Genomic DNA, 25,972 nt, shown 5'->3' with positions numbered 1-25,972 from the left:
CCCCGCTCTCTTGTTTCCCTGATTCTTTCCATGATTGTTTTATCCTTGTCACCTGTCCCTCGTCTCTGTAATTATCCTCTGTGAGTTTTTCCCTATTTAATGTTCCCCTCAGTCTCGAGTTTTTGTTCGGTTCATATTGTTCTATTGTGTTCGTGTCGTGTGGATTACGTGTTTCCCCTGGGCTATTTTCTTGTTGGACTTATTATTTGGATTTATTCTTCGTGTGTACTTTATCCCCGTTCGGGAAGTATTTTAGTTTGTTTTCGTGTTTTGTACAGTTTTTCCCATCGTGGGTTTTTTGTTGTGTTTACATTTATTAAAATCTTTTGTGTTACCCGTACTGCTGCCTGCGTTTGGGTTCTGTCTTCGCACGCCTGTGACACTTAGCATTATTAACTCATCTCTGGCATTAGGACATGTGCTTAAAGCATATAAGGTGGCTGTTATAAGGCCCCTTGTCAAAAAACAACAACTCGACCCTAGAGAACTAGGGAACTACTGGCCTATATCGAATCTACCTTTCATATCTAAAGTTCTGGAAAAAGTAGTTTCAACTCAATTATGCTCCTTCCTCTAAAGGAATGACATCAATGAAGAATTCCAGTCTGGATTTAGAGCATGTCACAGTACAGAGAATGCTTTGATCAGAGTTACAAATGATCTGCTATTGGCGTCTGACCGAGGTTGTATCTCGTTATTGGTGCTGCTAGACCTTAGTGCTGCATTCGACACCATTGACTACAGCACACTACTACATAGACTCAAAAATTACGTCGACATTAAGGGAATAGCTTTGAAATGGTTTAAATCTTATTTATCCTACCGGTTTCAAATTGTAGCAATAAACAATGAGGTGTCATGCAATTCTCAAGTCCAGTACTGTGTACCACAGGGCTCAGTCTTAGGGCCTCTGGTCTTCACATTATACATGCTACCTCTAGGAGATATAATAAAGCGACACAGAGTTAGCTTTCACTGTTATGCTGATGATACTCAACTTTATATTTCCTCGAAGCCTCATGAAACACAGCAGTTCCATCGAATAATGGAATGCATAGTCGATATAAAAAACTGGATGAGTAACAACTTTTTATTACTGAACTCGGACAAAACGGAAGTGTTACTTATTGGACCGAAAACTGCTATAAGTAACAACCAAGAATACTGTTTAACTATTGACGGATGTTCCATAAAACCCTCGTCGTCAGCAAAGAATCTTGGCGTTCTATTCGATAGTAATCTGTCATTTGAGAGCCACGTCGCCAACACCTGTAAAATTGCGTTTTTCCATTTTAAGAATATATCTAAACTACGTCATATGCTGTCAATCTCAGATGCAGAGAAGTTAATTCATGCATTCATGACATCAAGACTAGATTACTGTAATGCACTGTTAGGTGGTTGCCCTGCAGGCTTATTACAAAAACTCCAATTGGTCCAAAACGCGGCAGCTCGAGTTCTTACACGTACAAAAAAGTATGAACATATTAGCCCGGTTCTGTCAACCTTGCACTGGTTACCTATAAAGCATCGCGTTAACTTTAAAATCTTGCTTATTACCTATAAAGCCTTACATGGTTTAGCTCCTCAGTACTTGAATGAACTCCTTTTGTATTACAGTCCTTCACGTGCATTACGCTCTCAGGCGTCCTGTCAGTTGGTAATACCTAGAATTTCAAAATCAAGTGCAGGTGGTAGATCCTTTTCCTATCTAGCGCCTAAACTTTGGAATAGTCTTCCCTGCACTGTCCGGGAGGCAGACACACTCTGTCAGTTTAAATCTAGACTAAAGACGCATCTTTTTAATCTTGCATACACTACTCTTCCATAATATAAATCTTCAGAGGGTTTAGGCTGCATTAGTTAGATCAACCGGAACCAAAAACACAACTGATGTACTTGTTGCATCAAAGAGTACAGAACAGTACTCTACTCTCAGCCAGTCTTGTCTCATTGTTCCAAGGTTACCACAGCGAGCAGGATGCAGTTCATGGCCTGACCTGATGGTAGAGCGGAGAATGGGAAGTGGGGACCTGACAAGAGCTGAGATGATAGAGCTGGATAAAGAAGGACGTGGTCACCTGACACGTCTTCACCACAAAATTTCAAATGCTATTAGATTATTAATGATAATCTTAAACTATAATTTACCTTATTAGTAAGTTTATTTATTTTATTTAGCCTTGTTGTGCAAGCTCTCTGGAGCTTGTGCAGAGGCAGCAGCTTTGCCAGAGGGGAACTGGAATCCCCTGGTTGGGCCTGGGTTCTCCTGAGGTTTTTTTTCTCGATTAGAGTTTTGGGTTCCTCGCCACCGTTTGCATACTGTTTTTTGCACTATTTGCCTGGCCGGGTTTTTTTTAAAGTTTTGCTTAATTAATATTGCATATAGGAATTTATAGTCTGTTATATTTGACCTGTGCTTCTCTCTCCTTTATCTTAAATGTGTGGTCTCACTGAGCTTGTGTGTGTGCGTGCGTGTCTGTGTGTGTGTGCGTACTTGTCTGTGTACGAGTGTGTGTAGGTGCACGTCCGTGTGTGTGTGTCTACATCTACGTGTGTTAGTACGTGTGCATATTGTGTGTGTGGAGTGTTTTGTATGTGGGTATGTCTGTCTTCTGTGTTTTCAACTTTTTCTTGTTTTTGCAGGTACAACTTTAATTGTTTTGCTTATAGTCAATATGTCTTATGTACAGCTGCTTTGTAACAATGGAAATTGTAAAAAGCGCTATATAAATAAAGTTGAGTTGAGTTATATTACAAAATTAATGTCTTTGAGTTGTAATGCATTACACTACTTCTGCGTTACTTTTGAGTTACTTTTATCAAAATAACCAGTATTAGAAAGTATATAAAGTATTACTACCCTGCTGAAAAGAAACCACTTCTGAAATTCTAATGGTTTCCATTAAAACTCCACTGGAAGCCAGAAGGTTATATTAATACCTTTTTGTACCGTGTTTTGGACATTATTTGAGTGTGATTTAATGGTCTCATAAATAGAACCCAACACATACCAGTACCGACTTTTGTTTCCATTACAACCAATAAAATTCCCTTCATAACCATTAAATCCAGTAGAATTTATGTGATGGTTTCTATCACTTTTTCAGCAGTGTTTGCATTCTAAAATGCTAAAATATAGTTTAGTGTCATGGCTCTGCTTCATTTAGTCATGTCTTTCTTGGTCCTGTAGCAGAGCCATGACAAAGCCTTTGGTTATGTGTGGAGAGAAACATATTGTTGTCCTTTTAACAATAATATACGTTCTCTCCAGTGTCTCGTCATTGGCCCCGCCCCTCTCGTTTCCTTGTTATCTTTCCCTGAGTGTTTTATTAACCACACCTGCCCTGTGTCATTATCCCTCGTTTGTCTTACCCTTTAAATAGTCCTCATGTTTCATTGTCTTGTGTTCGTGGATTGCGTTATGTTCTGTGTACTGTGTCTGATTGCCTCGTGGTCCTGCCCGTGTCTTTTAATCAAGTAAGTTTAGTCAGTGTATCTTTGTCTAGTGTTGTCTTAGTTTGTTTAGTGAGTGTTCCTGTTTAGTTTGTTATTATATTCCCCGTGTCGTTGTGTTTTACCCCCTCGTGGGTTTTTGTTTTGTCTTTTGTATTTATTATTAAAGTCTTGTTTTGTTAACCCCGTCACTGCCTGCCTGCGCTTGGGTTCTTCTCTTCCACACACCATTCGTGACAGTTTAGTGCTGCTCATTATACATCCAGTGGGGGGCGATGTGTTAATGCATAATGATTGTGCTCATCAATGTCACTTTTTACTCGACCGTCCAATCACAGCACAGGAATGGCGGGACAAATATCTCATCAACCAATCAGCACATACCTGTAGGCTACAACCGTATGTCTGTCTACAATGCCTAAAAACAATGCAGGAATTAATATTTTGGGATTCGAGTGTCAATGTCTGTATCAGGTAATATCCCTGGACTACCGCAATATTAAAAAAAATAATTAAACATATCTGCAAAACTAATACTAGCTTGACAATACTTAGGCGGACATTCTGTTCAAAGCAAATAATGCGCCTCAATGCGTTGTCAAGCACCCACAGTTGGCGTTTTCAGATGGATTTAAATACTCGAGTGAACAAAAATAAGAGGCACAGAGAAGGCCCATATAACAATCATTCCCCTTCAGTCGGTCTCTCGATGTTGTGTTGAGAGACAGACTGAGGTTTGATATTGAGAACCTATCATCTCCGAGAGGAATTTAAAACGCCAATGGGCTTTGGCAAATGGCACATGCATGGCAGTCCCCGCCCCGTGCATACGGGTATAAAAGGGAGGTGGCGGCGGCCATTCACTCATCGTTTGTTCTTCGGAACCTGCATGACGTACATGTCAAGCGCTCCATCTCTTCGCGATTCTTCCAGACTGCTGGATTTACGATGCGAAGTTGCGGATTTCTCCCTCTTGGTAGCGGACTTCGGGGGTGATTGGGGATGATTGGGGTGATTGGGGATTCTCACGGATGTCACTCCACCAGTTTCGGCTCGCGGACATCTGTGCCCCGGCATGCTCACTGGCTTGTCCCCGATGGGCGGCGGTGTACTGTCCCATAGTGGGTAGACTCGACAACGGGATGGGGACGAACGTTCTGTCATAACGTCGGACAGCTACCTCCTGGCATCGGATGCGGAGACCCCTTGGAGCTCCAGCCCCCGGGTGGTCGAGCCCAAGACGAGGCGGTGCAGAGATGATGGCCATACTTGCCCGGGCCCCGCCCTCCCCAGAATGCTCGCGGCTGACCTGGAGGTGCATGAGGAGCTCACAAAGATGTGGAATATGCCATTTGCGGCACGTTCCCGTCTGACAGGCTCAGGAGCTGTTACTTCCCTGGAAGTAACACTCGTGTCAAAGACTTACGATGCTGTGGGTTAACTGCCTCAGCCCTCCACGCTATGGCGGTCCACCAGGCTCATAATGCTATGGCGACCCTTTGGGTCATAAGTCAAAGCGTTAAGATCTGGTTGATGGGAAGACCAACCCGGCTGCACACCGCCACCGGCCTCGCGCCTCGGCGATGAAGGTCATGGCGGATGCCCAGGATGTCAGACGACATCCACGATAGTGGTCCAAGGGAGAAATCTGTGGCTCAACCTTGCGTAGTGACGCTCAGAAGGCGAGTCTTCTAAATGTGCCCATGAGGCCTTGTTTCTCTAACAGCAAGAAGCCGCCTGGCACCATAAGGGCCACTGAGTAAGCGTTATTTCCTCACCATAGGGAGGAGTTTAGTGGAGACACCCACATAGTCTCGCCATCAGTGGAGAACTCATGGGAAAAATGTGTGGACTGAAGGAGTTAACCGCTAGGTGTAAGTCCACCTAGGGAGGTCATAGGTTGCCGAGGTGGGAACCACTCATGAAGATACATCAGACGGAACCACCCAGTGGGGGGGGGGGGTTACCACGTCTGGAGCACTAGGTCCTGTTAGAGCTATGTGGTAGATAACTCAAGCTGTTACCCGGCCTACGGGGACAAGGCTGCTCTGCCCTGCCTGACCCCCAGGAAGGTGCTTAGTGATGGATGGCATGCCTATTCTTCACCCAGTGAGGGGGAAGAAGTGAGGAGGAAGAAGGGAGGCGGAAGAAGGGAGGCGGAATATAGCACACTGACCCACCTAGAGGGAAGGGGGGAAGGCGCTTTCGCAGACATACGCCCTACCGGTTGCCGTTTCTTACCTGTTGCCCTGCAAGACACGGGCTGACACCGGTTCGACGTGGAGGCTGTAGAACCTCGCGAAGGTGTTGGGCGTAGCCCAACCCGCAGCCCTGCTGATGTCTGCCAGAGAGGCACCCTGAGCCAGTGCCCACGAGGAGGCTACACCCCGGGTGGAGTGTGCCCTCATTGCCAATGGGCAAGGGCGATCTTGAGATCGGTACGCTGTAGCGATGGCGTCTATGATCCAGTGCACCAGTCTCTGTTTGGAGACAGCCCTCCCCTTTTGCTGACCTCCAAAACAGACAAAGAGCTGCTCAGAGCTTCTGAAGCTCTGCGTGCGGGCCAAGTAGAGGCGCAATGCGCGTACTTGACACAACACGGATGGGGTTGGGTCTTCCTCCCCGGTGGGGAGAGCCTGCAAGTTCACCACCTTGTCCCGAAAGGGAGTGGTGGGAACTTTGGGCATGTAGCCAGGCCGTAGTCTCAGGATCACGTGAGAATCTCCAGCCCTGAATTCTAGGCACTCTGTGGACACAGAGAATGCTTGTAGGTCCCCTACCCTCTTGATGGAAGCGAGCGCCACCAGAAGGGCCGTCTTCATCGTTAGATGAGAAAGAGCGGCCTCTCACAGGAGATCAATGGGGGCCTCTGGAGGCCTGCCAGGACCACTTCAAGGTCCCAAGAGGGTACGGAGTGCAGGCAGAGGCGGATTCAGCCTTCTCTCGCCCCTTAGGAACCTAATGACCAGGTCGTGCTGTCCTAGAGACTTGCCAGCAACTGGTTCGTGATGTGCGGCGATGGCGGCTACATACACATTCAGTGTGGAAGGGGAGAGATTTCTCTTAAGTCTCTTTTGTAGGAAGGACAGCACGTTACCGATCGAGCATCTCTGTGGGTCTTCTCCTCGAGAAGAACACCAGGGCGAGAAGAGGCGCCACTTCAAGGCGTATAGCCGCCTAGTGGCAGGGGCCCTAGCCTGAGTTATGGTCTCAACCACCGCTGGGGGTAGGCCACTCAGGATCTCCTCGTCCCGTCCAGGAGCCAGACATGGAGGTTCCAGAGGTCTGGTCTCGGGTGCCACAATGTGCCCTTCCCCTGCGAAAGAAGGTCCTTCGTCAGGGGAATCATCGGCCAGGGAGGAGTTGTTGTCACTGTAGCCAGGCGCCCAGGAACCGAGACAGGGGGACTAGGGGTTCGATCTCCTTCATCGTCACCCCGGGTGGTGGTTCGATGGCAGGCAGCGCGGATCCCTTGCCATGGGGGGGCCCCCAGGGCGGAGATTGGCTCTGCTGACTTACCTGCCCGGCGATGACGCAGCTCAACGCACCGTCTGACTGAGAGTGCTGAGGGCTGCTGAGTGTGCTCCACGTTGTGTCTTGCCGTGACTTGCCTGCTGGGAAGCAGATGCCGCACGGGATCTCGAAAGCCAGAAGGCGGCCGAATCGTGGCGGGGCAGGATATGTTTAAAGGCCTCTGTCTGATTCTTCACCGTTGAGAACTGCTGGGAGAAGTCCTCAACGGTATCACCAAACATCCCCTCTTGCGAGATGGGTGCGTCGAGAAAGCGAACTTGATGGACCTGCAGGATGGCCATGGCGTGGAGGGAGGAGGTAGCCTGGCCCGTGGCAGCGTAAGCGTTCGACACCAGAGATGCTGAAAACTTACATGCCTTGGACGGGAGTCTAAGCTGACCCCTCCAGGTGGCGGCCGTCTGGGGGCACAGGTGTACCGCGATGGCCCGTTCCACCAGGGGGATGTCGACATAGCCCCTGGCTGCCCCACCATCGAGGGAAGTGAGGGCAACAGAGCTAGTCTGACAGAAACGAGCCGAAAAGGGGGCGTTCCACGTCTTACTAAGCTCTTCATGCACTTCCAGAAAAAACGGGACTGGGGACGGGCGCGGCTTGGAGTCGCGTCCAGACCCGAGGTACCACTTATCCAGCCGCAAGCATTGGGGGAGAGGCTCTGTGGTGCACTGCAGCCCAATGCTCGCGGCGGCCCGGGAAAGCATGGTTTACACCTCGACGTCCGCCTCTTCCTGGGCTCGACCCCCCGAGGGAGGGAGCTCTGTGGAATCGTTGGGGTCGGATGCCAAAAGGTCGCCCTCCGATGCTACAAGCGACATCTCATTATCGTCACGTACTTCCGAGTACGTGGCGGAGGAACAAGACGGGGTAGGACCGTCTCCGGGGGACGGTCAAACGAGCGAGACGGGGCATGAGCGGTCCGCGAGCCTGTGGCTAACGGTTTGCCGCTCACGGAGATCCCCATATCACCCCCGCCGCTCGCCCTCGGGGACGGCAGGGCCGTAGCCGCTGCGGTCCCGGGACGGGAAGCTGACGAGGTGGCTGCTGCTTCTACAAAGAACACAGCTACCCATGACCGCAACGTCTGAATCGTCATCCGCCCGCAGTGCGGGCAGGTCGTATCCACAAAGGCTGCCTCATTGTGCAGGAGACCCAAACACTTGAGGCAGACATCGTGTCCGTCCCCCTCCTCGATGAGCGTGTTGCACCCACGAGAACAGCGCATGCCGCGCTGGAGAAATTTGCTCTTTTAGATCAAAAAGGAAAAAACTCAAACACCTCCGGAGCTGCCGAGACGCCCAGGGGAAGTCGCTGCGAGAAGGAACAGTCCGCTGCACCACATCGTAAGGATCCAGCAGTGTAGAAGATCTATGTAGATCAACGAAGAGATCAAGAGATCGAAGGCTCCGAAGAACAAAAGGTGAATGAATGAGCACGCCGTCTTCCTTTTATACCCGGATATCCGGGGCGGAGTCCGGCATGCAAATTTCATTCGCCAATTTCATTGGCCATTTCAAAATAGTCAGAAGATGATAGGTTCTCAAGACAAACCCCATCTGTCGGTTCGACACAACGTCGAGAGACTGACAGAAAGGGAAAATAAATTACTCTTTCTCTTTAAACGACACAAACTCAGATGAAACCAGTAACAGCACCACAGCCAAACAAAAATAGAGAGACAACATCAGGAAAGAACTGTCTTCACTTCAGGCAGTGCCTCACAGTGCCCTCAGACTGCTGAATGAGGACAACCTAGGATCACCAAGCCACATAATAATCCACACTGGCACAAATGACCTGACAGCACAAAAAGAAAGAGTGGCCACAGCACTATACAGGGTGAACGAAAAAGCAACAACCACCTTCCCAAATGCCAAAATCACCATCTCAACACTACTGCCACGGAAATACTTCCACCCAGATACAATTCAACGAGTGAATGCAAATCTCTCTAGAACTTGTGCACTCAAACCTCAAGTGCACCTGGCACATCACCCCACCCTGGACCTCACATGCCTGCACCTGTACAGAACAAATGTCCCCATCTTCGCAAACATATTAAAGGATGATGCTCTAAACCGCAGCACCAACACCCCTCCTAGAAGCAACAGAGCAAGGCAGCACCCACTCAGACCAGGGATGAACCACACAGCACCTACAAAAAACAGCCAAAGACTGGGATCACTTCCCTATCATAACAACAGACCAGAGCACCACCTCTGCTGCCTACACCCCCCACCCAGCATATGAAACAGAACTCCAGCAGCCTCAACTCTACTTTATTTATATAGCGCTTTTTACAATTTTCATTGTTACGAAGCAGCTGTACATGAGACATATTGACTATAAGCAAAACAATTAAAGTTAAATGTAAAAACAAGAAAAAGGTGAAAACACAGAAGACAGACATACCCACAAACAAAACACTCCACACACACAATATGCACACGTACTAACACACATAGACATAGACACACACACGGACGCGCAGACACATGGACGCGCAGACACACGGACGCGCACACACACACACTCACACAGACACGGACGCACGCGCACAGACACACACGCACAGTGAAAGCACACATTTAAGATAAAGGAGCGAGAAACACAGGTCAAATATTAAACAGACTATAAATTCCTATATGCAATATTAATTAAGTAAAACTTTAAAATTCTAAAGCATCCCCCCTGGCCAGTCAAAACAGTATGCAAACAGTGGCGAGGAACCCAAAATGCTTGCACAAACCTAAATAAAAATAAATAAACTTACTAATAAGGTAAATTATAGATTTAAGATTATCATTAATATTCTAATAGCATTTTAAATTTTGTAGTGAAAACCTGTCAAGTCTCCGCGTCCTTCTTTATCCAGCTCTATCATCTCAGCTCTTGTCAGGTCGCCGCTTCCCATTCTCCGCTCTACCATCAGGTCAGGCCATGAAGACGTGTCAGGTGACCGCGTCCTTCTTCATCCAGCTCTATCATCTCAGCTCTTGTCAGGTCGCCACTTCCCATTCTCCGCTCTACCATCAGGTCATGCCATGAACTGCATCCTGCTCGCTGTGGTAACCTTGGAACAATGAGACAAGACTGGCTGAGAGTAGAGTACTGTTCTGCACTCTTTGATGCAACATGTACATCAGTTGTGTTCCTGGTTCCGGTTGATCTAACTCAGTGGTCACCAACCCTGCTCCTGGAGATCGACCATCCTGAAGATTTCAGCTCTAACCCCAATCAAACACACCTGAACTATCTAATCAAGGTGTTCAGGTTTGCTTGATAATTACAGACAGGTGTGCTGAAGCAGGGTTGGAGATGCAGTCTGCAGGACGGTCGATCTCCAGGAACAGGGTTGGTGACCACTGATCTAACTAATGCAGCCTAAACCATCAGAACATTTAGATTATGGAAGTGTATTGTATGCAAGATTAAAAAGATGCGTCTTTAGTCTAGATTTAAACTGACAGAGTGTGTCTGCCTCCCGGACAGTGCAGGGAAGACTATTCCAAAGTTTAGGCGCTAGATAGGAAAAGGATCTACCACCTGCATTTGATTTTGAAATTCTAGGTATTACCAACTGACAGGACGCCTGAGAGCATAATGCACGTGAAGGACTGTAATACAAGAGGAGTTCACTCAAGTACTGAGGAGCTAAACCATGTAGGGCTTTATAGGTAATAAGCAAGATTTTAAAGTTAATGTGATGCTTTATAGGTAACCAGTGCAAGGTTGACAGAACCGGGTTAATATGTTCATACTTTTTTGTACGTGTAAGAACTCGAGCTGCCGCGTTTTGGACTAGTTGGAGTTTTTGTATTAAGCCTGCAGGGCAACCACCTAACAGTGCATTACAGTAATCTAGTCTTGATGTCATGAATGCATGAATTAACTTCTCTGCATCTGACATTGACAGCATATGACGTAGTTTAGATATATTCTTAAGATGGAAAAACGCAATTTTACAGGTGTTGGCGACGTGGCTCTGAAATGACAGATTACTATCGAATAGAACGGCAAGATTCTTAGCCAAGATTAGCTTCTTTTCGGTCCAATAAGTAGCACTTCTGTTTTGTCCGAGTTCAGTAATAAAAAGTTGTTACTCATCCAGTTTTTTATATCGCCTATGCATTCCATTATTTGATGGAACTGCTGTGTTTCACGAGGCTTCGAGGAAATGTAAAGTTGAGTATCATCAGCATAACAGTGAAGCTAACTTTGTGTCGCTTTACTATATCTCCTAGAGGTAGCATGTATAATGCGAAGAGCAGAGGCCCTAAGACTGAGCCCTGTGGTACACCGTACTGGACTTGCGATTTGCGTGACACCTCATTGTTTATTGCTACAAATTGAAAACGGTTGGATAAATAAGATTTAAACCATTTCAAATGTATTCCCTTAATGCAGACGTCATTTTCGAGTCTATGTAGTAGTGTGCTGTGGTCAATGGTGTCGAATGCAGCACTAAGGTCTAGCAGCACCAATAACGAGATACAACCTCGGTCAGACACCAGTAGCAGATCATTTGTAACTCAGATCAAAGCAGTCTCTGTACTGTGACATGCTGATAAAACAGCCTGTTTTATACATGGATAGAAATAGACAAGGCCACCACTTCCACAGATAAGAATATCTTCCTGTGTGCAACATGCATCCCTCCAGCAGAGTCACCCTACTTCATTGAAGACAGTTTCACAATCCTAGAAGGGGAGATCAACTACTTCCAGTCACAGGGCAATGTTCTGATCTGCGGAGACCTAAATGCCAGGACAGGTGAAGAATCAGACACACTTCACTCCCAGGGAGACAAACACATTCCAGGAGGCATCAAAACAAATTCACCTCCATACCCCAAATAAGACATACAGATGGAAACAAAATAGTGAAGATACATACCAAAGCATAATTTGTGAACCAAAAAATCAATACTACTGTATAAATTCCAAGATACACCATTCCCACACAATAACGAAGGTGTAAATTTAGCAGTAGATAGGATAAACCAAATATTTACAATAGCTGCAACCAGGGGCGCAAAAATGGGGTATGCAGTATATGCAGTGCATAGGGGCGCCGCACAAGTGGGGGCGCCATTGTGCCAAAATATTATTTAACGTTTTTATAAAATAAACGTTATAAAAAATCTAAAACTATCTAAAACCTTTTAGTTTCACTTTTGTCTAGCATTTTAAACGAGTTCAATAAATATATAATTTATTTAATCAAGTTATTATGTCAACCAATCACTCTTTCACCGTCAAATGACCAAATGGATCGAGCAAAGAAACTTCCCAAAGCGCAGAACAGAACATGAAAATGAAAAGTAAATTGACAAGTAAAAAACAAGTTATTCGACGTTGCCTGAGAGGTAGTTCATATTATAATACAATATCAGGTCACCTGTCATGGATGCGAGGTGGAAGAACCCAGATGCAGGCAGCGGCAGTGAAGGGGTTAACACGAAAGACTTTAATGACAAAACAAGAAACAAAAACCCACAATGGGGACAACAAGACTCAATAACTAAAATAAAAACTGAAACAAAACACTTCTCACGGGGGGGGGCAAAAATAAACTAACAAAACAACCAGCGACACAACGTCTTAAACAAGTAAGGGAAGGGAAGGCAAGGCGAGACAAGGGTATCCACGGGCAAGGCAAAACACAAAGCACACGGTATAGGGTTCACAGTACATACACATGCAATCCACGAGCAACAGGACAAAGAAACATGAGGGCATTTTAAAGGAGAGACAAACGAGGGATAATGACACAGGGCAGGTGGGAAACATTAGACACGGCAGGGAAGCAATACATGAAACGAGAGGGGCGGGGCCAAAGACAAGACATGAGAAAGCACATGAGATGTCAAAACATAAACAACTCATGGCTTTCTCACATAAAACCTAAGGGCTCCATCCCGATCCTGCCACACGACTAGAAATACAGAACCAAGAAGGCAGGACCGTGACAGAGCCCCCCCCTTAATGAACACCCCAGGTGTTCACCAAGGGGTCGACTAACAAGACATGACAGACTGGGACAAAGACAAAAACCAGACAAACATGGTGAACAAGACAAGGGGCAGACACGCAAAAATTACAAATGGGTCAGGGTGGGTCAACAAAAATAACAAACATGGGGGTGGGTGGGACAAAACAAGGGTTCGTGGGGGGAACGGTCCTAGTCCCCGAGTGCGCTTGAGGGCACGGAGTTCTGGGGGACTTAGGGGGAAAGTTCAGGGGGGACCACTGACTTGAGCGTCGGCGGGACAAGGCTGGGACCCGCCTGGAAGGCCGGCTGAAAGGCCGGCTGGACAGGGCTTGACGACGGCTGGAAGGCCAGCTGGACATGGCTTGACGCCGGCTGGAAGGCCGGCTGCTGCACCGGCTGGACAGGACAGAACACCGGACTGGACACCGGACTGGACACCAGGACTGGACACAGGACTGGACACAGGACTGGATACCGGACTGGACACCGGACTGGACGCCGGCTGCACCAGACCGGACTTCCCCCTCCTCGGCTTCTTTTTCCTGGACCGGCCCACAGGATATGTGGCCGGTTGCTGGGAAGCGGTGGGGGGCACGACTAGCTCTGTGCTAGAGGAGTCGGACGGGGAGTCCCACGACTCCCTCCATCCACGCCTGCCGCGGAGGCTAGCCGGTGGTGGAGAGGCTGCATCGGACGAGGTGGAGGGTGCGGAGAGGCCCACGACCCCGAGCTGCAGGGTCTGGCCCTCCGGGATCGTCGCCAGCCCCGCAGAAGACCCCGTCACGGACAGTCCCCTGGACTCCTTGCGATCCATCGCGATCTGGAGCTGATCTACGAAGCCCAGGGGCCTCAACCTGCGCATCTCCGCAGGCTCAAAGGGTTCGTCGAGGCAGCTGTTGAAGATAACCTTCAACTCCGCCTCGTCGAACCCTGAGTGGTGCGCAGTGGAGAGGAAGTCCATGGCGAAGGTCTTCACGGGGGTGCCTTTCTGGCGAAAGCCGAACAAGGTGTGAGCCTGGCGGCTCCTAAACGCCTCGTCCGTCTCCTCCATGCTGCCCGCTGGGTTTGGTGTTGGCTCGTGGATTCTGTCACGATAGTTGAGGAAGAACCCAATTGCAGGCAGGGATGAAGGGGTTAACACGAAAGACTTTAATGACAAAACAAGAAACAAAAACCCAGAATGGGGACAACAAGACTCAATAACTAAAATAAAAACTGAAACAAAACACTTCCCACGGGGGGCAAAAATAAACTAACAAAACAACCAGCGACACAACGTCTTAAACAAGTAAGGTAAGGGAAGGCAAGGCGAGACAAGGGTATCCACGGGCAAGGCAAAACACAAAGCACACGGTACAGGGTACACAGTACATACACATGCAATCCACGAGCAACAGGACAAAGAAACATGAGGGCATTTTAAAGGAGAGACAAACGAGGGATAATGACACAGGGCAGGTGGGAAACATTAGACACGGCAGGGAAGCAATACATGAAACGAGAGGGGCGGGGCCAAAGACAAGACACGAGAAAGCACATGAGATGTAGAAACATAAACAACTCATGGCTTTCTCACATAAAACCAAAGGGCTCCGTCCCAATGCTGCCACATGACTAGAAATACAGAACCAAGAAGGCAGGACCGTGACATCACCTCTAGGCCTACATCTTTGGCGCTTATAAAATAAATCTATGTTTGTGAAGGAGCTTTATAATTACATTCGGGAGAGTCTGAGACGGTTGTTAAAGCTGTTAAGTCTCCCACTATCACGCATTATCGGGTTCTTCATTAAACGTCGGACGCGTTTTCCCCATATGACAAAGTGAGCTGTGCAGTTTGAACGTCAGGTCCGTGTCCTTCACATAACGCAAGCAGTTGCGTCTTCTGCAAACAGCGCGCAGCACAGAGCACCGGAGATATTGCATGTGGTCACTGAAACAGCGCAATGATTGACAGGATGACAGAGACGAGAGCGCAAAAGAGCGTTTGTTAATAAAAAATAATTTGAGCATTCAATGTAAGTGAGTTTGTCTTTGTTTTACTTTAATGATGTTTTCATGAAATGTGAACCACAAACTAAAAATGCTTAAAGCAAGGGGAAAATCCAAAGGTTTTTTATTTATTTGCGTAATAATATCTGTTATCCATCTTATTTAGTTTTTTCAATAATATTTTAATTATAAATGCACAGTAAAGGTATGTTTAACATAGGCTAATTTTATTGTTGTGTTATTGTTGTGTTTTTATTAAATATTAATGAACCACAAACTAAGCATTCGTTTTAAAGTAGGCCTAAGTGGGATAAGAACAAAAAAATACAACACGAGTATATCATGTGATAAGTCTTATTCGTCTTATTCTGATAATAATAAATAATGTTAATAATACTTTTTGTTGAAGGAAAGGGAATAATCTAAATGTATAACTTCAAAGTTCAAAATAAGTTTATTTCCTCATCAGCACATCTCTAATGGGCTACAACTCGATTGTTACTTATATTTGGGATATTTAAGTTTTATTGTTTAAAACTTGACAAGTTTTTTTGTTAAAGGTTTTAAATGTCAAAATTCTAGACTACATATGTCATGAACGTGGGTGGTGAGGACACGGAGACAATGACAGAGGACCCAAGTGCAGACAGCGGGTAAGGGGTTAACAAGACATTTAATAAAATATAAATACAAAACAAAGACCCACGTGGGGGTAACAAAACAAAACACAAGGGTATAAAACATGACACCAAGGACTAACTACACCTAACCAGACTAAGACAACACTTGAATTAAATACAAAATAACTAAACTACACTGACAAGACAGGAACTCACCACATATGACACACACACGACAGTACAATGAACCAGCACGAGACAGAAGACACAAGGGCATTATAAAGGGGATAAATCAAGAGGGGACAGGTGCAGGACGAACTAATTAACAAACAATAACGAGGAGACGAAAGGGCGGGGAAAAAGACGCCACACCGGGAGTGGAAGACCAACAGGGACAAAACGTCACTCTCCACATAAAACAAGAGGTTCTATCATGGTTCTGCCACTAGGCCAAGAAAAGCAAGACAAGGTGGGCAGAACCATGACAGAATCCCCTCCTTAAGGAGCAGCATCCTGATGCTCCTCAAGGAACAAACAAGACTACACAGACTGTGACATAAAACATAACTATACAAACATGACCAAAAACGTGATACATAGAAAAAAAAATCCAAACAAAGACATGGTGCCGGCACGAAGGCTGGCTGGACAACACATGGTGCCGGCTGGATGGCCGGCTGGACAGTACATGGTGCCGGCTGGATGGCCGGCTGGACAGGACATGGCGCCGGCTGGATGGCCGGCTGGACAGGACATGGCGCCGGCTGGATGGCCGGCTGGACAGGACATGGCGCCGGCTGGATGGCCGACTGGGAGACCAGCTATCACCGGCTGGGCAGGCCTGGATGTCGACATGACAGGACAGGATGTCGGCGGCTGGGCAGCGCTCTCTGGCAGCTGGGCAGCATCTCCGACGGCTGGGCAGCGCTCTCTGGCAGCTGGGCAGCAAACAAGGACAAAACACACAAAAAAGTCGACTCGACAGGCCTGGGCACCAGCTGGGAGGCCGGCAGGGATCTGCAGCGGGAACAGGACACCGCGGCCTCAACCCTGGAGGGGAATCCGACGACCTCAACCCTGGAAGGGAGCCCGGCGGTCTCGATCCTGGACGGGGTTCCGGCAGTCTCGACCCCGGAAGGGAGTCCGGCGGTCCCGACTCTGGACTGGAGCCCAGGCGGCCTCTACCCTCCAAGGGAGTCCGGCGGATTCAACCCTGGAAGGGAGTCCGGCGGCATCGACCCCTCCCGCTGAGATCCCTCTGTCTGCTGGGTCCGACGTTGGTCGGATCATTCTGTCATGAACGTGGTGTGGTGAGGACAGGAGACAGAAGGACCCAAGTGCAGACAGCGGGTAAGGGGTTAACAAGACATTTAATAAAATATAAATACAAAACAAAGACCCACGTGGGGGTAACAAAACAAAACACAAGGGTATAAAACATGACACCAAGGACTAACTACACCTAACCAGACTAAGACAACACTTGAATTAAATACAAAATAACTAAACTACACTGACAAGACAGGAACTCACCACATATGACACACACACGACAGTACAATGAACCAACACGAGACAGAAGACACAAGGGCATTATAAAGGGGATAAATCAAGAGGGGACAGGTGCAGGACGAACTAATTAACAAACAATAACGAGGAGACGAAAGGGCGGGAAAAAAGACGCCACACCGGAGAGTGGAAGACCAACAGGGACAAAACGTCACTCTCCACATAAAACAAGAGGTTCTATCATGGTTCTGCCACTAGGCCAAGAAAAGCAAGACAAGGTGGGCAGAACCATGACAACATAAGTGAAACTCACTTTTCAAAGAATACAATAAATAGCCTTATTTGAAGTCTTATTTAGTTATTATAAGCAAAAGATCGATTTAAAAACTGTTTAGCCTGTTATGCGATTAATAAAAAAAACTATCGTCCAATTATACAGTTATTAAAATAATCGTTAGTTTCTGCCCTAATTTATTGTGTATGTCTGAACATAAACTTTATGTACTTTTACTACTTTTTGCTCCTTTGTTTCATTATTTTTCAGATTGTGATTTATCTTTTCAGAATTGTGTATCTGTTACACTGTGAAGCAGTTGGAAAAGTGTTTCTGTAAAAGGAAACCTTTATGCTTCTGTTATAGATGCAAATCTGATTGTCACCTTCACATGATGTAAAATAAAACGACTCCAAAGGTAATATACAACTTGTCTGCGGATTTTTTATTTGTTGTGTGTTTTCTATTTTGGGGTGGCTGATGGGGGGCGCCAATACTGATCTCGCATACCCCTCAGAAAATGTGCAGTTGCGCCCCTGGCTGCAACATTATCTAACCTAAAACCCACAAATGCAAAACCAAACAAGAATCTTGTAAATGAGAAATGGTTTGACAACAAGTGTAAAAGAAGTAAGAATTCTATCAAATCAGAAACACAGATATGCAGACAATGTAAATACATTCCAACTCTACCATGAAAAACTTAAACAATATAAGGACACACTGAGGAAGAAAAAGAAACAAGATACACAAAATCAGTTAAGAGAAATTGAACAATCTCTAGAAACAAACCGCTTCTGGCAACATTGGAATGCACTTAATAAAACCCACAATGAAGATGTACCCATTCAGAACGGAGACATATGGATAAACCACTTTTTCTTCTACATATTTTTGTGCGACATATTTCATAGGGTAACTGCATTCATAACTATTCAAATAATCTGTGCATGAGTATTTCGTGTACAATAAAAAAAATGTGCTTACCTGTCTGTTAAAACACATGCGAGAGCGGAGTCTCTGTTGAGTCCAAGTTGGTCGCGAAGCTCTCTCCATTTAGAAAACGCCACGCTGATATTAATCCTTGTTTTATTTCTTTGTTTGTCCATAAGCCTGCTTGCCTCATTTGGCCTACGTTTACACTTTTTTGGGTTTCCATTACTTGCCAATGAGTAATAGTGATCCATAATAACAGAACAACAGATGCTGTATAACCACTTCCGTATTTGCGTGTTGCCGTAGTTTCTACAACCGGAAACTGAGGGTAGTGTAGAGCACCGGATATTAAGTCACTGATATGTGAAAAATACAAGGGAGACAAGGGACGGGCCATTATTTTAAATAGGAATTTCTCTGGATTTGCACATTCTTGGGAACATTTGGGATAATGTAAGTACACAACTGCATGAAATATATCACACTGTGCAAGTGATTTTTGGATATTTCATAACAAAATTCTTCCATATTGAGGCTTTAATATCATCCTTAGTTCGGGTATATTTCTCAAGATCTGGAACCAAGGTCTCATAACTCCAATCCATAAAAGCAGAGACAAATTCGACCATAATAATTGGAAATAATATTACCCATAGTATGGGTAAACAGCAACTTAGGTAAACTCTTCTGTAACATTCTTAACGGCAGACTTCTCCATTATCTAAATGACAGAAACATCCTGAGAAAATGCCAAATTGGTTTCCAACCAAAATACCGCACATCAGATCATATATACACTCTTCGTACTTTAATTGACAAAGAAAACAACCAAAATAAGAGAAAGCTCTTCTCATGCTTTGTTGACCTCCAGAAATCTTTTGACTCAATCTGGTTTGAGAGGCTTTTTCTTCAATCGGAGAAAAAACCTACGACATCATCAAATCAATGTACACGAATAACACATTTGCAGTTAAAATCGGCAACAAGCACACAGACTTTCTCTCCTAGAGTCGTGGAGTGAGACAGGTGTTACCTAAAAAAGGCTGTTTGAAAGGTGGTGCCTAGCTAGTAAGATTACTACTTATGAGGAGTTGCAAGAGTTGGTCTTGCTTGAGGATTTCAAAACTTGTGTACCGGAAAATCTTGTTGTTCATTTAAACGAACAGAAAGTGTCAAAGCTTTCTGGGGCAGCCGTGCTGGCTGATGAATTTACCCTTACCCACCGAATGGTTTTTGTCTATGGACGTCAATCCAAAACTTCCTTGGCTACAGAACCTATAGTGCAAGATGCACTCAAAGTTAATGTCAGTAAGTCTAGTGGTGGAGGAAGGTTGATCTCAAAAGCTGTTGACAGAAAGAGGGTTTGCTTTTACTGTCTCAATCCTGGCCATGTGATCTCTGATTGTAAGGCTTGGAAGCAAAAGACAACAAATGCAAAGGCAAAAAGCGTTGCATCTGTACAGACAGTTTCTGATTTGTTTACTGCTGACACGTCGTCCTATGGTCCCTTTCTTCTGACAGGTTACGTCTCCCTTCTGTTGGCAAGAGTAGGATACTTTAGGGATGGTGGGGTTCTGATGCACAAGTGGTCCCCACGATCTTCCAGTGGGGATGATTGGCAGACGGTATATCAGATCGTTTTGCCTTCCAGTTACCGTTCCCATGTTTTGAGTTTGGCACACGACAATGTTCTCGCGGGGCACCTCGGTGTCACTAAAACATTTCAGCTGATAGTTAAACATTTCTACTGGCCTGGAATTAAATCTGCTGTATCTGATTTCTGCAGGTTTTGTGACGTCTGCCAACGTGTGGGTAAACCAAATCAAACCATTCCTTAGGCTCTTCTTCAGCTAATTCCTGTCATTGTAGAGCCTTTTGAGAGGTTGGTGATTGACTGTGTAGGGCCCCTTCCGAAGTCGAATCATGGGCACCAGTATATTTTAACATTAATGTGTACTGCTACTCGTTACCCCGATGCCCTGCCATTGCGTACGTTGAAAGCACAAGTAGTGCTGAAAGAAGTTGTCAAATTTTGCACCACATTTGGTTTGCCTAGGGTTATTCAGACCGACCAGGGGTCAAACTTCACCTCAAAGGTGTTTGGACAAATGTTAAAGGAGTTAGGCATAAAACATCACCTGTCTAGTGCATACCATCCTGAGTCGCAGGGAGCAGTGGAGCGCTTTCACCAAACCCTAAAAACTTTGCTCCGCACCTTTTGTATTGAGACTGGAAAAGACTGGGTGGATGGCTTACCATTACTCATGTTTGCTGTGAGAGAGTCTGTTCAGGAGTCACTAGGATTTAGTCCTGCTGAGCTTGTATTTGCCCACACTGTTCGGGGTCCCTTAAAGTTGTTAAAAGAACAGCTAATAGGTAAAGATACTGCACCTATTTCTGTTCTAGACTATGTTAGTTCTATCCGTGATCGTCTGCACAAAGCCTGTGAACTGGCAAAGACTCACCTTTCCGAGATACAATCTAAGATGAAGGCTCACTTTGATAAAAAGACAGTACTGCGCAGTTTTCAGCTGGTTGACTCTCTTTTTGTGTTACTCCCAAGTTTTCTGGTTCTTATGTCATTGAACAGAAGCTTAGTGAGACAGATTATGTTGTGGGTACCCCCGATCGCAGACGGAAAAAAAGGGTGTGTCATGTAAACATGTTAAAGTCCTATGTTGCACGTGAGGTAACTAAACCCACTCTTCTCTCTGTACCACAATGTAAACCTTGTGTTTCAACCGTTTCTGACTCTGTCTCAATTGATGGTGATTTGATGCTGGCTGAGCCTCAGACTCCTAGTTTGCGTCTAAACAATTCTGTTATCTTGGGTAATATAGATTCACATCTGTCCTATTTACCTAGGAGTCAGCGTGAAGATATTGTAAGGTTGTTACAAAATTATCCCACACTGTTCTCTGATGTTCCAGGAAGAACCACAGTGTTGTCTCATGATATTGATGTAGGTTGCTCTGTCCCTATCAAACAGCACCCGTACAGAGTAAATCCTGCAAAACTGGAGCTCATGAAGGCTGAGGTCGACTATCTTCTTCATAAGGGGCTAGCTGCTCCTAGCCAAAGTCCCTGGAGTTCTCCATGCCTGTTGGTCCCAAAACCTGATTCTACCTTCCGTTTTTGCACTGATTATTGAAAGGTAAATCATGTCACAAAGCCTGATTCCTTTCCCTTATCCCGAATGGAAGATTGCGTGGATAAGGTTGGTGCTTCAAAGTTTGTCACAAAATTAGATTTGCTTAAGGTCTATTGGCAAGTCTCTTTAACTGCACGTGCATGTGAAATCTCTGCATTTGTCACCCCTGACAACTTCCTCCAATACAATTGTATGGCTTTTGGGATGCGAAATGCCCCAGCAACATTCCAGAGACTTATGCAGAAAGTTTTGTCAGGGTTGGGCTACTGTGAAGCATACTTGGATGACATTGTGGTCTATTCACATAATTGGGAAGACCACATCCGTGGGGTAGAAAATGTATTTAGTAGATTGAATGATGCTAAATTGACTATGAATCTAGCAAAATGTGAGTTTGCTAAGGCGGTAGTAACTTACCTTGGGAAAAAGGTGGGTCAAGGTTGTGTACGGCCTTTGTCGGCAAATGTAGTAGCAATTGTTGAATTTCCTGCTCCCATTACCAAATGTCAATTACGCCGTTTTTTGGTAATGGCATGATACTATCGTGTGTTTTGTAAAAACTTTTCAACAGTGGTATCGCCCCTTACTGACCTGCTTAGTGCTCAGAAGAAATTTGTTTGGAGTCCTCAGTGTGAGAGTGCTTTTCTTGCTGCAAAAGACCTGCTCTGCCATGCCCCAATTCTCTCTGCTCCTAACTTCTCTTTTCCATTTAAGTTGCAAGTCGATGCAAGTGCTGTTGGAGCTGGTGCAGTCCTGCTGCAGGATGATGATACTGGAGTGGAACATCCTGTCTGTTACTTCTCTAAAAAATTCTCCAGGTGTCAACTCAACTACAGTACCATCGAGAAGGAGGCTCTCGCTCTGGTGTTGGCACTCAAACATTTTTAAGTTTACGTCGGTGGTAATTGTATGCCATTGGTAGTTTATACTGACCACAACCCTTTAATTTTTCTCTCTCGCATGCGCAACCTCAATCAGCGTTTGATGCGCTGGTCACTCTGTCTACAAGAATATAACTTGAACATCCAACACAAGAAAGGCTCTGAGATTGTGGTGGCGGATGCTCTGTCTAGAGCCTGTGATGCTCTTGGAGAATAAGATGTTGCTGTATATACTGTGTACAAGAAAGAGACATATTTACAATCTGTTGGTTGTAAATTTGGTGATGGGGGTGTTACGTCCCAAGACATAATTGTTATTTATTTTGTTATATTTTTGAAGTAGTTAATGCTTCTGATACAGTGTATTCTTGGATGGAGTGTGTTGGTTTTTGTTTTGTCTCTCTCTTTCCTCTACTCAATGATAGGCTTAATGAAGGTCAGCTGGTCCTAATTGAAATCAACTTCTGCCTCTTCCGGATTGGCTGTTTGAGGAAGAGCTTGTGGATAAAGCTGGAAACCTTGTGTGGAGACGTGGCTTCTTTTTGACTTTGCTGCCTTCTGAGCGGTCTTCTCCTGTTCCAGACAGTAGCATGTGTGATAGCTGTTGCCTGTTTGTGTAGTTGTTGGTGTACAGCTTAAACAGACTAACCCACTTACTAGTGGGTTAAATAACAACTGGAGACATAAGCAGAAGCTTTATTATACTGTAGTTTTTCTTGGAGCAGTAGGGAGGTGGATGCCTTTTTTCTTTAAAGTTCATGTTTTCTCCTGTTTTTTTGTCATAAAGGGAGCAAGGTAAGACTATTTCTTTGTTTTTGAGTTTTGTTTTGTGAGGTAAGGAAGCTCTACTCCCTTAAGTTAGATCTATTATGTTTGTTGTTTTGGCCTGGTCCCCTCCTGAAGCCTTATTTTGCTCCCCCTTTTGTATGTTTGTTTTTACATTGAAATTGTCAAAATAAACCTTTTTTTTAAGTTACAAAAATCTGTGTGATTTTTGGGGAGTGCTGGAACAGGAGAAAGGGGCTCTTGCCTACTGTTAAGGTTTTTAACCTTGTAAAATTCCTTATTACGACCTCCCTTACCCCTAGACCGGGGGAGGCTCGTAACACAGGGCTGTAGTCTTAGTCCTACACTATTTAGCATACACATTAATGAATTAGCTTGAGTTTAGAACAGTCACCAGCACCTGGTCCCACCTTACTAGACACTGAAGTGAAATGCCTTCTGTTTGCAGATGATCTGGTACTGCTGTCACCCACAAAAGAGGGTCTACATCTAGACACCCCGCACGCTTTCTGTCAAACATGGGCCCTATCAGTTAACCTTAAAAAGACTAAAATCATGATATTCCAAAAAAGTCGCAAAAAGCAAAATCACATTTCAAACTAAACAACATGCCCTTAGAACACACCCAAAACTACACATATCTTGGTATAAACATTAGTAACACTGGAAACTTACCCAAGGCTGTGAATGACCTGAGAAACAAGGCACGGGGAGCCTTTTACACCATCAAAAAGAATATCAAAATTGACATCCCAACTGAAATCTGTCTGAAAATAATCCAATCAATTATAGAACCAATCGCGCTGTATGGATGTGAGGTTTGGGGCCCTCTCACCATGCAAGAGTTTACCAAATGGGACAAACACCCAATAGAGACGCAAACAGAAATGTGTAAAAACATTCTACGGGTACAGCGAAAAACAACGCCTACAGAGCAGAAATAGGACTATATCCTCTAATAATTAAAATACAAAAAAGAGCAATACAATTCTACACTCACCTTAAGAACAGCAATACAGAGACACTCCATCACAAAGCCTAAAGCCGTCAAGAGCTGAACCCAGGAAGAAGCCCCTTCATCCAACTGATCTCAGAACTGACTCTACAACCCAAAACATGCCCAACCCAACCCCAAACCCCAGCCAGACTAAACCAAATCATAAAAACACAAAAAGAGAAATATCTCAAACATTGGACAGATGCAACAGCTCAGCAAAGTAAATTGGAATGCTATCTGTCATTAAACAGAGAATATAAACTGGCAGAATACCTCAAAAGCACAACAGGCCCTAAACTAAGAAAAGTCTTGAGCATGTACAGACTCAGTGATCACAAGCTCACCGTAGAGACGGGCAGACACAGACAGACATGGACACCAAGAGCAGAGCGACTGTGTCTACACTGCACACAGAATCAAGTGGAAACAGAGCTGCACTTTTTAATCTCATGTCCTATATACTATACACATAGACATGTGCCGATATTCGGTAATGCGATTAATTGCGGTAATGGATTAGCACGATGTTGTTATTGCGGGCACTTTCAAATAGCGCAAAAATATATAGATTTTTTAGAACGTGTATTTGTTTATTTTTCATCAACCGGATAAAAGTACACTGCGTGTATGCTGCGTAGGAATGTGCACTCTGATCTAAACAATCCCGTTCCCCATGTGGCGATGCCTACGTGTGTGTGCGCGCGCTGCTGAGCAAAAGACGCGTGCGCACTCTGATGTAAACAGTACCACACGGAGAGGAAGCATGGTGGAAAGAGGAACGCTGCCGACGATTTATCCCCCTTCTAAAAGGGTGAAGTCTGAGGTTTGGAAATATTTTAGGTTAAAAGTAAGCCGAGTAATGAAATTTGACAGTGTGGCAGAATAATTATTTTTAATTATACGTTGATGGAACGCAATAAAGTCCATACACTGTCTCAAAGTGCGAGTGAATTTGCTGTTTATAAATGTTTAGCTTGCTATAATAGTTAACACACTGGCTTGGCTTGTTATTCAAACAATAATAATAATAATAACATGAATTGTAGTACTAGCGTTGTACAGACATAAGTATATTTAAAAGCAGTTAACAAAAGTTGTTCTTTTGCAGTTTGCACTTTATTCTGTTTGAATAAACTCACTTTATACATCATTACTGTGTGTTGTTTTATTTATATTTAAATGTTTGAGGTTCTCTTTATTATTTAAAATAACGTTGTTATCAAGAGGAAAACACTGACGTTGGTTTATATTTTCAACCTGCATTTCTCATAGAATTGAATACTGCGATAATACCGTTTACCGCGATGAAACCTTAATCAATTAATCGCAGCATGGAAATTTGATACCGGCACAAGCCTATAACCATTACAGAAACAGTATGGCTCTGCACCTCCGTGCTCGGGCCCTAATAATCCTTAAGATAACAATAGGGCCTGCGCCATTACTGGCATGGGCCCTAATAAACATCACAAAAACAATAGGGCTCTGCACCTCGGTGCTCGGGCCCTAATACGCCCTTTTCACATGACGTCACGCATCTTCCGTTCTGCCACGAAGCAGTGTATAATTACTTCCGCTAGCACTCCAGTTCATAAGGTGGCGGTAATGCACCTATAAGCTGATTTGCCAACCGCCAGTAAAACTCAAGAAGAAGTTACTTCCGCTAGCGCCTCAGAATGGAGTTTACCAAGTGGCTTGCACATCTGCCACAAATACGTCTAGATGATGTACAACGTCTTGCAGACAAATTTTCACTAACGACAAGATCAAAGCTAGAGAAAGGATACAAATTCTTCGTTGAACAGTACCTGTTTGATTATGAAGGTAAGTGTTTTGTTTTCTTTTTGT

General features: G+C 45.0%; 1 protein-coding gene across 2 annotated transcripts in view; it reads right to left on the bottom strand.

Moving 5' to 3' along the window:
* Positions 1 to 25,972, bottom strand: part of LOC130549630 (uncharacterized) — an 86,050-nt gene that overhangs the window by 44,089 nt on the left and 15,989 nt on the right. Inside the window, exon 3 of one of the 2 annotated variants that reach the window (XM_057326899.1) lies at positions 16,446 to 16,528. The exons of the other annotated variant lie outside the window; for it this stretch is intronic. The gene's annotated coding sequence lies outside the window, so the exon portion shown is untranslated. Of the gene's footprint in view, positions 1 to 16,445; positions 16,529 to 25,972 lie in introns of those variants that run through there. 2 annotated transcript variants of the gene reach the window in all.

This window comes from Triplophysa rosa, unplaced genomic scaffold, assembly GCF_024868665.1.
Source record: "Triplophysa rosa unplaced genomic scaffold, Trosa_1v2 scaffold143_ERROPOS450313, whole genome shotgun sequence".
NCBI classification, from domain to species: Eukaryota; Metazoa; Chordata; class Actinopteri; order Cypriniformes; family Nemacheilidae; genus Triplophysa; species Triplophysa rosa.
The sequence above is the reverse complement of the archived record's forward strand: the minus strand, read 5'-3'. Positions and strand labels throughout refer to the sequence as shown.